Below are 12,049 nucleotides of genomic sequence, written 5' to 3'. Positions count from 1 at the left end.
TGCTGAGTCAGAAACTCTAGAGGGAGGGGCCGGGCCATCTGCCTTTTAATAAGCCCTCCATGTGATTCTGACACAGTTTGAGAACCTCTGGCCTTTGGAACTGTGCACTTTAAATGGGTGAATTTTATGCTCAGTAAAGATTTCAAAAACACACACAAAAACAGACCATGTGAAACAAAAATTATAGTGCTGTTCTGTGGGGTTTATAGCTGATCAAAGTAAATATATGACAACAATAGCACAAAGGATGGAAAGAGGAAATGAGAACATATATATTGTTGTAAAGTTATTTCACTATATGTGAAGTGGTTTAATATTATCTGGACAGACTTTAATACGTTAAAGTTACATATTTTAAGCCCTGTTGCAACCAGTAAAAACTAAAAGGAGAGGGCTTCCCTGGTGGCGCAGTGGTTGAGAGTCCGCCTGCCGAAGCAGGGGACACGAGTTCGTGACCCGGTTCGGGAGGATCCCACATGCCGTGGAGCGGCTGGGCCCATGAGCCATGGCCGCTGAGCCTGCGCGTCTGGAGCCTGTGCTCTGCAACGGGAGAGGCCACAACAGTGAGAGGCCCGCGTACCGCAAAAAAAAAAAAAAAAAAAAAAAAAAAAAAACTAAAAGGAGAGGTATAATCAATAAGGTTGTAGCAATGGAATCATAAAAGATACTCAATCCAATAGAAGGAGGAAAATAGTGACAAAAATTTAAAAGGAACAGATTAAGACAAATTGGAAAATTAATAGTAAGATGATAGGTTTAAATTCAGCTTCCCAATGAAAAGATAGAGGTAAGATTGTGTAGAAAATAAGACACAGCTATATGTTCTCTCAAAAAAGTTTTTTTAACATTAAAACATAAGTGGACTGAAAGTAAACAGAGAAAGTCGCACCATGAAAATGCAAATCAAAAGAAAGCTGGGGTAAAGATATTAACATTATACAGAGTAGACCTCAGAACAAGTAAAGTTACCAGAGATGATCAGGGACATTTTATAGTAATAAAAGTGTCATTCTGGGGACTTCCCTGGTGGCGCAGTGGTTGAGAGTCCGCCTGCCAATGCAGGGGACACGGGTTCGTGCCCCGGTCCGGGAGGATCCCACGTGCCGTGGAGTGGCTGAGCCCGTGAGCCATGGCCGCTGAGCCTGCATGTCCGGAGCCTGTGCTCCACAACGGGAGAGGCCGCAACAGTGAGAGGCCCGCGTACTGCAAAAAAAAAAAAAAAAGAACACTGTAAATGTGCCCTCATCTACACGTGAAACAAAAAGTAAAGTAGAAACAGAAAAATCCACAAATATAGTTGGAAACTTCAGTATGCCTCTCTGTAAGTTATGGAGCAAGTAGAAAATCAGTAAGGATGTAGAAATCTTAATCATAATATCATCTAAGTTGATCTGCTTGACATTTATTGGACAATTTTCCCAATATCAGCAGAGTACACATTTTTTCACAAGTGCATACGGAACATTCACAAAGTATGCTGGGCCATAAAACAAATCTTAACAAATTTAAAAGAAGTGAAATTATGTGAAGTATATTATCTGGCCACAACAGAATTAAACTAAAAATCAATAATATGTAACTCCAAATATTGGAAATTAAACAACATGCTTTTAAGTAACCTACGGGTCAAAAAATCAAGAGAAATTAGAAAATAATTTAGTTGAACAAAAAAGAAAGCACAGGACTCCCCTGGTGGTCCAGTGGTTAAGAACCCACTTTCCAATGCAAGGGACATGGGTTCAATCCCTGGTCAGGGAACTAATATCCCACATGCCCCAGGGCAACTGAGCCTGCATGCTCTAGAGCCCGCACACCACAACTAAGATCTGAGAAGGCCAAATAAATAAATAGATAGATGGATATATGTATATATCAAAGAAAGCACAACATATGACAAGTTATAGGATGATGCTGGTAAGGCAGTACTTAGAGGGAAATTTATAGCATTAGTTGTACCTGTTGGTAAAGAAGAAGTTCTCAAAGCAGTAATCTAAGCTTCCACCCTTAAGAGCCTTGAAAAAGGAAGAACACAATAAATCCAAAGTACGCAGAAGAAAGGAAACTATAAAGGTAAGAATGGAAATCAATGAACTTGGAAACAGAAAAATAGTAGAGGAAAATCAACAAAATCAAAAGCTGGTTTTTTGAGCAAAATAGCAATTGAAAAGCCTTAGCCAGACTGATCAAGGGAAAAAGAGAGCCGTCACAATTACCAATATCCAAAATGAAAGAGGGACATCACTACAGATCCTACAGACATAAACTGCAATAGTAAGGCACACAATAAGAGACTATTAACCATTGTGACAATAAATTTAATAATATACATATAATGAACAAATTTCTTGAATGACACACACTATTAAAGGTCACTAAAGGAGAATTAGATAACACACACAGCTCTCTATATAATATAAAATTTGAATTCGTACTTAAACATTTTCCTGCAAAAATAAACTCCAGGCCCAGATAGCTGGTAGCTGGTGAATTCTACCAAATATTTAAGATATAAACAATTCCAATTCTACACAAACTCTTCCAGAAAATAGAAGATGAGGGAACACTTCCCAACTCAATTTACAAGCCCAGGATAACCCTGATACCAAAACCAGACAAAGATATTGCAAGTAAAGAAGACTACAGACCAATATCCCTCATAAATATAGACTCAAAAATTCTTAGCAAAATTTTAGCAGATCAAATCCAACAACATATAAAAAGAGTGACACATCACAACCAATTCCGTTTACCCTAGGAATGCAAGGTTAATTCAACATTTTAAAACAAATGAATGTAGTTCATCATACCAGTGGTCTAAAAGAGAAAAACCATATGATCACCTCAATATATACAGAAAAAGCATTTAGCAAAATTCAGTATCCATTATTGATTTGTAAAAAAAAACAACTGGTAATTAGGAGTAGAAGAGAACCTCAGGCTCTGATAATAATGGACAAATAATGAACATCTGTGAAAAACCTGTAGCTCACATCACACTTCACAGTGAAAGACTGAAGGCTTCTTCCTCTAAGATTAGAGACAAGGTAAGATGTCTGCTCTTGTCACTTCTATTTGACATTGGGCTGGAGTTTCCAGCTGGTGAAGTCACTCCAAAAAAAAAAAAAAAAAAGTAAAGGGGATTCAAATTGGAAATAAAACCACCTTTATGTGTAATTCAACATGATCATCTATGTAGAAAATCCCAAATGGTCTGCCAAAAAAAAAAGTTCAAGAGCTAACAAATTTAACAAGGTTGCTGGACACAAAGTCAATATGTAAAAATTAATTTTATTTATATATACTAGAAATGGACAATTGGAAATTGAATTTAAAAGGCAATACTATTTACAGTAACATCACAAAGTTGAAATACTTGGTGGTAATCTCACAAAATATATTCAAGGTTTGTATGCTAAAAACTACAAAACATTGATGAGAAAAATTATGAGAAGACCTAAATAATTGGAGAGCTATACCATGTCCATGGATTGGAAGACTCAGTTTTGTTAAGATACCAATTCCCCCCAAACTGATCTATCGATTCAGTGCAATTCCAACCAAAATCTCACCAGACTTATTTTGGTAGGCATTGGCAAGCTAATTCTAACACTTACATGGAAACGTATAGGAACTTAAATAGCTCAAACAATTTTGAAAAAGGAAAACAAAGTTGCAAGACACATTATATGATTTTAAGACCTACTATAATGCCTCTGTAATTAATTCCAATTCTACACAAATTGTGTGACATTGTCATAAAGATTGACATGTAAATCAACAAAACAGAATAAAGTCCAGATATAGACCCACATACAGATGGTCAATAGATTTTTCAACGAAGGTGCCCATATAACTCAATGGAATAAAGACAGTCTTTTCAACAAATGGTACTGGAACAACTGGATATTAATATGCAAAAAAGAGAGAAATAAACCTTGACTTACATCTTGCCCATATACAAAATTCAACTTACAAAGGTCATAGATATAAAGGTAAAATTTTAAAGCCATAAAACACGTAGAAGAGAACAGAAACAAACCTCTGTGATAATTTGTTAGGCAAAGACTCTTAGGATACCCAAAAATGACCACCAAAGAAAAACTTCATTAATTGAACTTTATCAAATTTAAAATCTGCTTTTAAAAGACACATTTAAGGGGCTTCCCTGGTGGTGCAGTGGTTGAGAGTCCACCTACCGATGCAGGGGACGCGGGTTCGTGCCCCGGTCTGGGAAGATCCCACATGCCGCGGAGCGGCTGGGCCCGTGAGCCATGGCCGCCGAACCTGCGCATCCGGAGCCTGTGCTCCGCAGTGGGAGAGGCCACAGTAGTGAGAGGCCCGCGTACCGCAAAATAAATAAATAAAATAAATTAAAATAAAAATAAATAAATAAAATAAAAGACACATTTAAGGAAATGAAAAGACAAGCCACAAACTAGGAGCGAGTATTTGTGAAACAATCTGACAAAGGACTTGTAGCCAGAATACTGGACTCTTATGACTCAGTACTAAGACAGATAACCCAATGAGAAGCAGGTAAAAGATTTGAAATAATACATGAAGTAATATACAGAAAGATGCTCAACATCACTAGTCGTTAGGGAAATCGAAATTAAACCACTGTGAATTACCACTAGACACCTACTAGAATGGCTAAAATAAGAAAATTTGAAAAAAGGAAAGGTAGAGAAAATCAGACTGTACCGAGCGCTGATGGGCGTGTGGTGCAGCAGGAACGTCTCACCTGGTGGCACAGTCTCGTCAGCAAAGTGTCTGACAGTTGCCTGAATAGTTAACGTACCCTTTACATAGGATCCAGCAATTCTGCTTCTCGGGGTCTACTGGGGAGAAATGAAAACCTACATTCCTCCAAAATCTGCGCACAGATGTTTATAACAGCTTTATTCATAGTAGCCAAAGGCTGGAACCAACCCAAGTGCTTGTCAGCTGGTGCCTAGATGAACAGACAGTAGTCCGTCCATACAATGGAAGCTACTCTGAAATAAGGAGGAACAGGACGCTGATACAACCACACGGGTCTCAGGGGTATTGTAGTAAGTGGACGAGACCAGACTCAAAGGCTGCGTGCTGTGGAATTCCACATACAGAATGTTTCAGAACAGTGCAACCACAGGGACAGAGAAGAGAGACGTGGGTTGCCTGGGGCCAGCGCTAGGTGAGGGACCGTCTATTAAGGGACCAGTGTTTTGTGTCTGTGTTGCCGGGGAGGGATAGCCTCGCCAGAAACACTTGTCAGGTCATCCAACTGCACGTCTGAAAGGGGTGGTGGAATTTACTGTATGTAAATTATGCCTCAGGAAGCCAGAACTTAGTTAAAATGTGTAAAGCCATCAGCACAGGACCTGCCAAACGTAGTAGGTGCTCAGTTAAAAGGGGATCCCATCATTGCAGCCCACCTGTCTGTTTGGGGGGACAGGAAAGACGTCCCATGGGAGGAGGGGCCCCTGCGGGCTTGGATGCGAGGAGGTGCTCCAGGCAGAGGGGGAGCCCCTCCGGAGGCAGGAGGGAAGGAGCCGCTTTGTTGGGAGCAGCTGAGCAGCAGAGGCCAAGTTTCTGGCACAAACCCCGCTCCCTGCTCCTTGCTGCCTTCGCCTCTCCAGTGGGTCAGGGAGGTGAGGCTGGCCCACCCGCCTCTGCCCTTGCCTAGTGACACGTCCCTCGCTGGCTCCATGCAGCCGCCTTTGGTATCTGTTTAACCGGGTACCGTTTGGACACAGAGACCGAGGTCAAACCCAGAGATGCCAGCCCCCAACTCCCCCGGGTGCTCATACTTCTGCCTGGAGCCATCCTTCCCATCCATCTGCCTGAGGACGCACTTCCTTCCCACCAGTTCCCTTCCCCTCTTCTGCTCCTATGACGCTGAATGAGGTGCTGAGGGCAAAAGGGGCCCAGCTTGTGAGACTTTCTTTTGGGGCCTTCCAGCACGGGGGTCAGAGGTCCACAGCATTTGGGAAGGAACCCAGACGTTTGAGGATTTATCCAGCTGACTTTGCCCCTGACAGCTCACCCATAAGTAAGCAAACTCGTTTTCCCAAAGATGCCCACCCTCTTGCCCCACTCCTTTCCAGCTCTTGGGCATACAAGGGTGCCATATGGGAAATAGGACTCGACCTTGTAGTGCCACTGTGCCAGGTGCAGCCATAGAGAAAGGCTTAGTGGAGACTGGGGCCAGGACAAGAGATGGTGAAGGGAACCGAGGCACGCGTGATTGGTAGCCGGCTGACAAAGTGACAAAATGACGGGTGTACTGGGAGAGCAGATGCAAGCAAGCCAGTGTTTGAGTAGCCCGAAGTATGTGGAGGTGAGGCGGACACACACAGGCTCCAGGTTGGCAGATACCTGTCCTGGCCTCGTGTGCACAGCCGGGAAGACCCCCTCCCAGGTGGCAGTGCTGCCTTCCCCCAAAGGGAGGGCCTCACGTCTCTGACCAATCCCGCAGTGCTTAACACGGCCCCATCAGGAGAAGGCCAGCTCCGCATCCTGCTACCTGGGCCATGCTGGGGTGGCTCCACAGCCTGGCGTGTCCCCGGCCCGGCAGCGTCGGAGCAGAGGGCCCAGATCTCCCAGCGACACGGGGAGAGCGATGACGGAGGCACAGCAGAGCCACGGGCGGCCTGCCTGCCGCTGGAAGATCCCTTTGGAAAGTGGGAGGAACCGGCTATAGTTAACGTACTCTTTCTGCCCCCCCCCCCCCCCCCCCCGCAAAAGCGCAGCCAACTGGAAAGCTATCTTAGAAGGCGACTGGAAAGAAAAAGGCAATTTTTCTTGGCCTCGTGGTCTCGGTTTCCTCTGCTTTTGGTGTCGGGGCTGTTTGCCCTCTGATCACTGCTGAGCAGTGGTGCTGGGCAGCGGGCGGGGCCCACGCCCCGTCACCTCCCCATCTCAGCTTGCGGGCACCTCTCGAGTCTGCGATAAAGCGCCACAGTTTACACAAGAAGAAAGACCAGTGATGAAAGAAAAAGCTCCAGGACCACAAAGACGGCCTTCACGGGTGTGTGGAAAGTGCCGGGGGCGTTAGACCCCCGAGGTGCTGTTCCCGTAATCGTATCATTAAGCAAGCGCTGTGATGGCTGTGTGCAGGGGACACGCCCTCGCTGCCCTCCGCTCCTGCCTGCCTTGGCTGGGCTTGTGCTGGGACGCGGGCGCCAGTACACCCAGGAAACACGCTCACTTAAACAAATGCACACACGCTGGTGCATACGCAAGACACGCACACAGACGTGTGGACACACTCACACTCACACTCCCTGGGGTTGCCCTGGCGTGAGGGAGACAGCACAAGTATTCTGAACCCTCAGGGATCGCTCCACCTAAAGTAGACGCCCCTGTGGCTGCTCTTTGTTATTCTGACGATGGTGACTGTGACGGTATCTTAGGTTCTGGGGCCCCGGGAGGAGGAGTCCAGCCTGGCCCAGTGACCTTCCTCCTGGGAGGACCAGCGCCGCCTCCAGGCCCCCACGTCCAAGGGCATCTCTTTCCCGCTGGGACGCTGGGTTTGTCAAACTGGGTCATGCTGACGGGTATGCAAACTTGGCCTCTTTATCCCCTTTCCTTATAAATCAGCCCATAATGGGAGGCTTCGCCAGAAGCCTCTGGAAACAAGAGTTGCTCTTCCCCAGCCAGCCTGGGTAGCGAGTGTGGAGGGTCTGGGCTGCCCCACCCGCAGGCTCCACTCGACCTGTTTGCGGGGAGGTGAGCCAGGCTTGGGTCACATGCTGCGGAGTTGTTTTTGGCACCAGCCTTTTCTGCCGGAGAGCACCAGGGGGGCTGAAGAGTCAGACGATAGCTCTAAACAATAAGTGCGAGCCCCGGTACCCCCGAAATGTGGCAGGGCTCCCCCTTTTCCCAAGAAGAGGTAGCTCAGTCCAGATGGCATCGGCTGCTCAAATGCACCGGCCCGGGTGAGGGAGCTGCTGGGAGGTGGATGGAGGGAGCAAAGTGCCCTCTCTGGAGGGTCGGCCCACCCACTGGTCGGGCTGGCGGTGCATTGGCCAAAGGATTCGAGGAAGCAGCCCGTGACCAAGCGGAGGGTGGGTTCCAGAGTAGCTGCTGGTCAGACGGACCCTCGGGGACCTTGGACTTTGGACGGTCCGCGTGAGTTTGGACTGCCCAGGGTAGGGAGGGGGGTCCTGGGGGGTGGCAGGGTATGGGGAGCGCCCTCCGTTAGCAGGAGGAGTGGGTGGGGGGATCAGCTCCTGCTGAGGCCCCGCCACATTCCCGCGAGAGGCGGCTGGGGGTCCAGCACTCCTGGTGGGAAAGCCCTTGAACGTGGAGGGGTGTGGACGCCCAGCGGTCCCGTGCTTGCCCGGCGTTGCCCACGAAAGACCCTCAAAGCTGACGGCCTCTCCCGTCTTGCTGGGGTCCCCAGAACCCCAGCACCCTCTGTGCCCACTGTGCAGGCTCGCGTTCAACCCAAGAACCCACACGTTCTATTAATAACCAAGTCCTCCTTGATAAAATCGGAAAATCTCCTACAGGTCTTCTAAATGCAGCAATTCACAGCCTCTCTGTAATTAGAACAAGGCTAGATTATGCCGATTAGAATAATGAAGGAAAGCCTGCCTCACTCTGTGGATAATGCTTTTTGTGGAAACAGATTATGAATCACGACCCTGACAACATCCCCCCCAGAGTTTATTTAGGGTTTTTTTGACTTGAAGAAGTCTCTGTAAATTGAACCTCAGAAATGCTGAGCGAATCCCAAATGTGGTTTATAGAAGAAGTTTGAAGTAGTCCAACTTAATTCCAGATTGCCTGCATTTTTTTTTTTACATCTGTGAAATCAAAACCAGACAGATGCTTTATTAAAATGCAGTGCCTGATGCTAATTTTTTTCCCATGGCTAGTGTAAGCGGTCCTGGCTTTCTCGGTTTCTCTGAGTGTTTATCTTGGAGCGGCTCGAATCTCTTCCATGCTCTTTCTCCTCCTCCCGTGGCGTCCCCGGTCTCTCTTCCCCCTCGCAGGGTCTCAGGAAGCAGGGAGGCAGGGGTAGGGGCAGCCACTGGGGTCTGTTTCCCAGACCCTCCTGCTGGGATCACGGCCCCCAGCCTGCTGGGCTCTGCCTCTCCCACCATTTCTCCTTCCGTGACCCCATTTTCACTCTGGAACTCTGGTCTGGCCCTAAGCTGTCTCACACTCACTGTTTCCGAGCAAACCATGAGCATTCATGACACACCCCCCGCCCCGCTTTTGCCTAAGCTGCTGTCCCACCCAAGTGCCTACCTTATTAGCCTGAAAATGCCCCCGTCCTCCCTCCTCCCAGTGTCCGTTCCTGTTTCACCGATTCCGTGACATCTCCCTCACCCCAAGCACTGCGACTGGCTCCCTCCCCCTAGGTCCCATGTCTCTTTGTAGCATCTGTGGCATCGTGGGAGACTGTCTGTTGTCATCCTGAGTGCTGACTCCCGGGGATTGCCCCAGCTGCTGTGTTGAGAAGGATCCTCAGGCTGTGTGACTCGGTAGGAGGGACACTGCATGCTTCTTTAATGATGTCATCGTGTGCAGGAAGGAGGAGGTGGCAGCTCCCGGGCAGACGTCTGCTGAACATGGTCTGGATCCCTTGGTGCTTGAACCTGCCAGAGCACCAGAACCCCTGGAGGCTCGTTAAGCATGGATCCCAGTCCCAGAGCTTCTGGTTCAGGAGGCGGGGATATTGATACTTGTCCTGGGCTGGCAGCCTCAGCCTCCCCAGGAACCCTGTTCGAAATGCAGACCCTCACCCTGCCCAGACCTCCTGCTCGAAAGTCTACATTTAAAAAGATCCCCAGGTGGCTCCTGTGTTTACCAGAGTTTGAGAAATGCTGGCTTAGCCCCTCAGCTCCCTGGAGCAGCGACCCCATGTCCCGTGTCTCTAGCAGTCTTTGCACATGCTTGTAGGACGGATGCTCTGTAAGCCAGGTGTTGCCTCATTTTCCCATTTGAAAAGGAAGACCCTTCTTTCCTGAACCTTGTTCCCAGTGAGGGGAAGATGCTCTATTAAAACCCTGAAGGGCGGGCTTCCCTGGTGGCGCAGTGGTTAAGAATCCGCCTGCCAATGCAGGGGACACAGGTTCGAGCCCTGGTCCGGGAAGATCCCACATGCCGCAGAGCAGCTAAGCCCGTGCGCCTCAACTACTGAGCCTGCGTGCCTAGAGCCCACGAGCCACAGCTCCTGAGCCCGCGCGCCTAGAGCCCGTGCTCCGCAACAAGAGAAGCCACCGTGACGAGAAGCCCGCGCACCGCAACAAGAGGAGACCCCGCTCGCCTCAACTAGAGAAAGCCTGCGCGCAGCAACGAAAACCCAACGCAGCCAAAAATTAATTAATTAATTAATTAAAAAAAATAAAAACACTGAAGGGCATTACATAGCAGAACTTTTTAAAGTCTCTGGAGGTTCAGCAAACGTGGATAAGATCGGGGGGAGGGCACGCCTTCAATTGTACCTTCTAAGCTGTACACCTGCCCCGTCACCTCTGACAGCAAAAACGTCTGAGTGCACTTCTCGAAATAGCACCAGAAGGATGAACGTGGTAACGCTTGGACGCCGTACCCAAGCAGTAGGTGGGGTACAGAGGTCTCGTGAGGTCAAGGAGGAATTGACTTGGGGAGGGATGTTGGGCCACGTGGACGCGCGTACCTGCGCAGGCCTGGGGCTCCTCTCGGAAGCACTGGGCATACGCACCACGGGTTTATCGTGCCCCTGCTGTGTGCAGGGCACTGGGCTGGGTCCTGGGGGCGGGGAATCCCTCCCTGTACTGGTTGTCAGCGCAGAAACAGCCACAGAAATACTGACCAACCAGGAGGGAAGCAGATTCCAGGGAACTTTTGAGAGCCTCGTGCACCATCCCTGACTCCGACCCCTTCCTGTCCTGCCTCGACGTTTCTGTCTTGTTTCGTCATCTTGATCCTTTGTGCTGCGAGATGGGTGCTCGTACATGGGGCTTCGGGCTTCGGATTGGTGGGTGGGTCCGAATCCGCGTATATAGCTAATTTGGATACGTCAGGCCCAAACCTTCCCACTTTTCTGGGCGTCTCTCTTTTTGTTTCTTGGTCTGAAACATTTTGATTAGTATAGACTCACAAGAGTGGGGAAGACTTTAAAGGCTAATTTCAGGTCCAACACCGACACATTTTAGAGGAGAAAACAGGGACCCTTGGGCATCTGCCTGGGTAGTGGCTGAACCAGCGCTGACACCCCCCCCACGGCCCCCACACGCCGGGCGCCATGCTGGGCGCTTTGCACGCCTCAGGCTTTTGATTTGCGTAGTGGAAGAGATGGCATGTTGGTGAGGTTAAAAGAGGCCCGTGTTAGCTGGAGCGAGGAGGGCGGGGAAGGAGAGGGTAGCAGAGATTGAGCTGGAGTAGATCAGGATGAGATCATACACAGCCGTGAGATGCACGTTTGGGATTAGTCGTCGTCCTGAGGGCAGCAGGGAGCCACTGAAGGCTCTAGGCTGGCAGGAACACAGGCAAAACTGTGCTTTCTAAGCACCCCTGTTGGATTTGGCAGGGCTGAGACGGAGGCCGAGGTGAGGCTGGTGCAGAGCCCGGGAGAGCGACGGGGTTGCGTGAGCGAGGGCAGTGTGTGTATAAACGTGTAAACGGGATTTTGCAAATTGTTGCAGTCGTGCTTTGCCTTCCGTGGAGTATTCGTTTCCTGTTGCCTCTGTTACAGACTTGGAGCTTTAAACAACAGAAATTTGTCCTCTCCCAGACCTGGAGGCCGGAAGCCCCCGAATCCAGGTGTCGCAGGGCCGAGCTCCCTCCAGAGGCTCCGGGGTGTCCTTCCTGCCTTTTCCAGCTCCCGGGGGCTCCGAGCTGCACCCCTCCACCCCTGCCTCCTCTTCTCTCCCTCTGTCTCCCTCTTTTAAGGATACTTGTGACTGAACTCAAGCCATCCAGGAGCATCTCATCTTAACGCACACCCGTGGCGTCTTTGCCATGTAGGACGGCATCCACAGGTTGAGGGATTAGTACCTGACGTCTCTGGGCCGCAGACCAGCCCCTCACATGGGGCCAAAGAGCTCACCTTCATTTGCTGGCTCCCTGC

This window comes from Monodon monoceros, unplaced genomic scaffold (genome assembly GCF_005190385.1).
Source record: "Monodon monoceros isolate NGI ecotype Baffin Bay Population unplaced genomic scaffold, NGI_Narwhal_1 Super_Scaffold_10, whole genome shotgun sequence".
Taxonomy (NCBI): Eukaryota; Metazoa; Chordata; class Mammalia; order Artiodactyla; family Monodontidae; genus Monodon; species Monodon monoceros.
This window is presented reverse-complemented; position numbering follows the sequence as displayed.